Source organism: Aplysia californica, unplaced genomic scaffold (genome assembly GCF_000002075.1).
Source record: "Aplysia californica isolate F4 #8 unplaced genomic scaffold, AplCal3.0 scaffold00408, whole genome shotgun sequence".
In the NCBI taxonomy this organism is placed as follows: Eukaryota; Metazoa; Mollusca; class Gastropoda; order Aplysiida; family Aplysiidae; genus Aplysia; species Aplysia californica.
The window spans coordinates 472,461-477,460 of NW_004797678.1; the positions used below are offsets into that span (position 1 = coordinate 472,461).

The following is a 5,000-nucleotide window of genomic DNA, read 5'->3' on the forward strand; positions in this document are numbered from 1 at the left end:
ATATATACATATATATATGTGTGTGTGTGTGTGTGTGTGTGTGTGTGTGTGTGTGTGTGTGTGTGTTACCACTATTTACAATTCAACACAGCCATGGGAAATTTGGTTGACGTGATCTTCATTAATTTTTTGCCAACGTGACGTAAAAAGAATTGGCCAATGTCTTTTCCCTTCTATTCAAGGGAGATGATTTTATTCACACTGCCGCTTGCAAAATCCATATCAAAGTTCTCTCAGTATTGTGTGTGGCCCCTTGCAGTTTGATTTACTGCCCTTGCTATTCTTTGTGAAGTGTAACTTTCAGTTCCTGGCAAGTTAACACGTTGTTCGGACTGTTTCGAATCCTCCAGTCAAGGACATCTTACAGATGTACTGTTGTCCTGTTTTGTTTTGTTTAGTTGTTGTTGTTGTTTTTTGTTTGTTTTTTTGTTTTTTGTTTTTTGTTTTGTTTTTGTGTTTTTTTTGGGGGGAGTGTTTTACGGCGCTCGCAACTGGATAATGTCATATGAGTGCGCTGGACACACCATACATGTTCAATTGGTAGGAAATTTGGAATTTTGTCCGGGTGGCGGCCGAAGCCTACTCTTATATGGATTTTGGACCACCAAGGGATCTTTAACGTTCGCAACTTGCATACGGGACTTCCCAGATTTTTCGCCCTTGTCCGAGAAGGCTAGTTGTAGATCTTTCCTACCAGAAGATCAGGGGTGTGGCTGAAAGACAGCAGTATGAAGGAGCCAAGGAGTAGCAGTAGAAAGGCTGCAGAAAAAGTCAGGAGCCCAGTGGAGGGGACAGGGGAGGTGAGAGGGCGGGGGAAGAAAGTGGAGACGAAAGCAGACGAAAGAAAATTGCTGGAGAGCAGGAAAGGAAGTGAAAGGAGACGATTTTAGAGAAGAACGGTTTTCCGTCGTTACCGGGATTCGAACCCGGGACCTTGGACTGAGAGGCGAACACCTTCACCTGTAGGCCTCGAGAGCCCCCAGATGTTCTTTGAGGTTAAGACCTGCTGCTGATCTTGCAGGCCAGTCCAAAACATTGATTTGAATAGTTTGGAAAGAGTTTTGACTGATATGGCTACATGGGGTCTGGCGTTGTCATGCTGGCACTAGGGCTGGGCAATGAGTCGTTTTAGGCAAAAATCGCATAATATATTAGTCCACCTCTTTTGACTGATATGGCTACATAGGGTCTGGCGTTGTCATGCTGGCACTAGGGCTGGGCAATGAGTCGTTTTAGGCAAAAATCGCATAATATATTAGTCCACCTCTTCGGCAAATAATATATTATGAACCGCTTCGACAATGGGTTAGAACCACTTCGACAAACGGGTTAGCATCCCTTCAACAAGTGGGTGCACCGACTTCAGCAAAAGGGTCAGGAAAGAGAGTTAAGAGTCTGTAGTCGGATAATGTTTCACTGAGAATTATCCGGTAACCCGGATAGTTTATCCGGATTTTGCCCACCTTTAGCTTGCACATTCCATCATTCGCGTCATGTAGGGCAGGACATCGTGACGAAGAAGATCGTCCAATGTCCGTCATCATTTAAGGTAGCCTTGAATAATAACTAAACGTGTATGATGATGAAGAGCAGAGATTCTACCCCACACCATCATACTTCCGCCGCGGAATCGCTCCATTTGGCGATAGTTAGCTTTGTGAAATACCTATCCTATTTTTTTTTTTTTTAATTTTCTCTTTCATTAATGCAACGAATTAAAAACCTTGACCACTGCTGAATGAAACTCCATACCAACGCCTCTGGTTCATCGCCAATGTTGTTGCGCTCAAATTTTACGAATTGTTCGAGGAAACAGAGTTAGAATAATTCCTCGTAAAGAGCGATAATCACTAAGTTAAAATGGTGAAATGGTATGGGTTTAACGCCCCTATCAACACTATTAAGTTATTTTAAGAGGCGGGACCTCCGTGTTAAATGTCCATTTCTGAAAGGACCGAGACAAACGGAAATTTCGTGTAGACTGCCTTGCCCAAGGATACAACGTCAGACCGTCAACAATCACTGTTTAGTGGCAAAACTTGTTACAAAAAGAAATAATTTTATTATAGTGAACCCTTTTTTTTCACTAAAGATTCTCAAAATATGTGTTCAATAAACATAGTGTCACAATACGAGGCAAGGACGAACTTGCTAAAAGCGATTTTATCCCAGCTTAGGATGTAAGACATAAAAAATCTGTAGAAACCATCCACTGGGATTTTTTATGAGTATTTGTTATGGAATTTGTTTTTTAGAATACAACTAGACGTAACAGGTGTTTATAAAAAAAATTGATCTGTTCAGACAAATCGATACAAGTCCTTGTGCAAAAGTTGGAGAGTATAATTATTATGTTCGATAGCTGAGGACATATCAAAGATCGTACATAACAAGATCACTCCTCTATGTGTGCCAAAAAAGTGTCCTCAAAATCCGGTGGCGCCCTCTTCGAAAAAGAGCGGACTTTGCGAACTTGTGTGAAAAACTATAAAAGTGAAACTAACAAGCTGTGCTATTCCTATTCTTCTTCAGGAGAAACAATACAAAGACTGCAGCGCCATCTGCACCAATGTGCGGACTTCTGCGAACACTTTTTTGGCTGAGTGAACTGTCTTGTTATGTACGATCTTTGGACATATTTGACAAAAAGTTGCGCCGCGAATTTTATTTTTTCCGCACTATAGATTGTGACAGCGAGTTCAAGTATTTTGGTAGCAGCTTTTCGGAAGACGGACGTCTCAACAGAGAAATTGAGACGAGAGTACAAAAGGCTAACAACGTCACCTACCAGCTTGCCCCACTCCCCAAACATCCTAACGTCCCCATAGAGACCAAAGCCAAGCTCATTAACTTTATCTTCATCTCCACCTTCACCTAGCAGTGCCAGACATGGACCAAGTGAGCAGTCTAAGTCTGATTTTCTGTAAAGACTTCTCTGTTGACACCCACCCCTTGGCGCTCATATGACTTTATGCAGTTGCGATCGCCGTAAAACCCTCTACTATATATAAAATAGACATGGACCCTGACCAAAAGTCTGGAACGTAAGATAACCACCTGCGAGAAGAGATATCTAAGGAAAGCCATCAACAAAACCAGACGGAACATGATCAGAAACAACAAGATTAGAGAAATGGTGTGAACAACACCTGTCCTCCATTACATCCGAAAGCAAACAATCAGGTGGTTTGGACATCTCACGCGTATGGCACCTAACCAGCTTGCCAGTAAAGCCTACTACAGCAAAGTGTCAGAGTACAAAGCAAGAGGAAGAGCAAAAAAGACCTGGATCGAGGGTGGGAAGGATACCCTCAGAACATTCAATATCCCACCCAGCCAGGCCATCAAACTTGCTTGAGAAAGGAAGCTCTTTCTCCCCTTGACGCCCTAGAAGTACAAGAGGACGGATAAAGTAAGTAAAGTAAGCATAGATTGTAAAGCACATAGAATCTAGAGCTTCCTGTGAAGCGTGAATTTGCGCATTACAAAATGTTATTTATTTATTCATTTATCTTTTTTTTGTTTGTTATTTTTTTAAATATTTTTTTTATTATTTCAAGCTCATTAGAGTACAAACGAAACAACAGAGCAAGCTGCGTCGGTTCTATGTTCATTGTAAATCTAAGGGAATTTCCCACGCACTCTTCTTGAAAGCAAGTGACTGAGCGTTAATAAACCTTGAACGGAACATCTTATTAGGCTACACTAGGCCCACCACAATCTTCAAGAGGTAGAACGCGTCAAAGCTGGGGGAACTATCGCGGTCGACACATCCAAAGAAGTGAACCCAGGTGACCAGTTTGTTTTGTAAAGGTCTGAAACTGGAGCGGCCGACAAACATTTGACATAAACGTTAACTTTTCCCCTTTACATGAATGTAACGACAGTCAACAAATGACGTCAGCTAAAATTTGGCCAAAGGTGACCCCCCCCCCCCCCCCCCCCAACCAATGTCAACTTTAGTCTACTTTTCACTGCTCGCAACTGTATAACGTCGTATGAGCGTGCGGGACACACCAAACATTTTCAATTGGTAGCAAATTTTGAATTTTGCATGGATGGCGGCCGAAGCCTACTTTTATCGAATTTATGCCACCAATGGTACGCAACTAGCACACGGGACTTCCAAGATTTTTCGCCCTTGTCCGAGAAGGCTAGGTGTAGATCTTACCTATCATAAGATCAGGGGTATGGCTGAAAGACAACACTAAAAAAAGAGCCAAGGGGAAGCTGTAGAAAAGCTGCAGAAAGGGTCAGGAGCCCAGAGGAGCGGGCAAAGGAGGTGAGGGGGTGGGGGCAGAGAGTGGAGACGAAAGCAGACGACAGAGCATTGTTAAAGAGTAGGAACGGAGGTGAAAGGAGAAACTTTTTTAGAAGAATATTTCCCGTCGCTATAAGGGTTCGAATCCGGGACCTATTGAATGAGAGGCGAACACCAAAGCCTCTAGGCCACGAGAGCTCCCCGGATGTCGGTGACCTATTATAACCGAGACCGTGGAGGCGGTCTTCATTGTAACTTACAGACCAGCCTCAGTGCAGGACATGTCACACGAGTTCCTCACAACCAAGAAGCATTACCGACTCCTACTTGAGAAATATTATGCTTTTGGCACATATCTTTCTACTGAAGTCTTTCCCGCACATAGAGAGACCATGTAGTCGTTTCCTAGAGATGGGAAAACGGAATGGGGAAAATTTGTGTGCATGTGCGTGTAGGGGGGTAGGGGTGGGAGGTGTTCTTTCAAAACAAATCAGTGTTCCATACTTAACTTGGGGGGTGTACACCCACTATTTGCATATTAAATAATAACGACGTCAACTACATCTGATTTCTATTAAAGTGAGAACTTATTATTAAGTAAGTTCTTTCTCAGGTTTATATTTTGTCCCTTTGTCCTCAGGTGTCTGGGAGCCGGTTGCTCTAAAACCGTACGTGGACTGATTACATTACTTCTTCTATCTAATGGATCACTTGGACTTATTTACTGCTTGAAAGGCTT

The 5,000-nt window shown here is 42.8% G+C and overlaps 1 protein-coding gene across 1 annotated transcript in view; it reads left to right on the forward strand.

Moving 5' to 3' along the window:
- Window positions 1-3,709: 3,709 nt before the first annotated feature.
- Window positions 3,710-5,000, forward strand: part of LOC101863455 (trace amine-associated receptor 5) — a 2,752-nt gene continuing 1,461 nt past the window's right edge. The window contains exons 1-2 of the mRNA XM_005104180.1: window positions 3,710-3,791; window positions 4,902-5,000. The exon at window positions 4,902-5,000 is cut by the window's right edge and continues 1,461 nt beyond it. The gene's annotated coding sequence lies outside the window, so the exon portion shown is untranslated. The remainder of the gene's footprint in view (window positions 3,792-4,901) is intronic.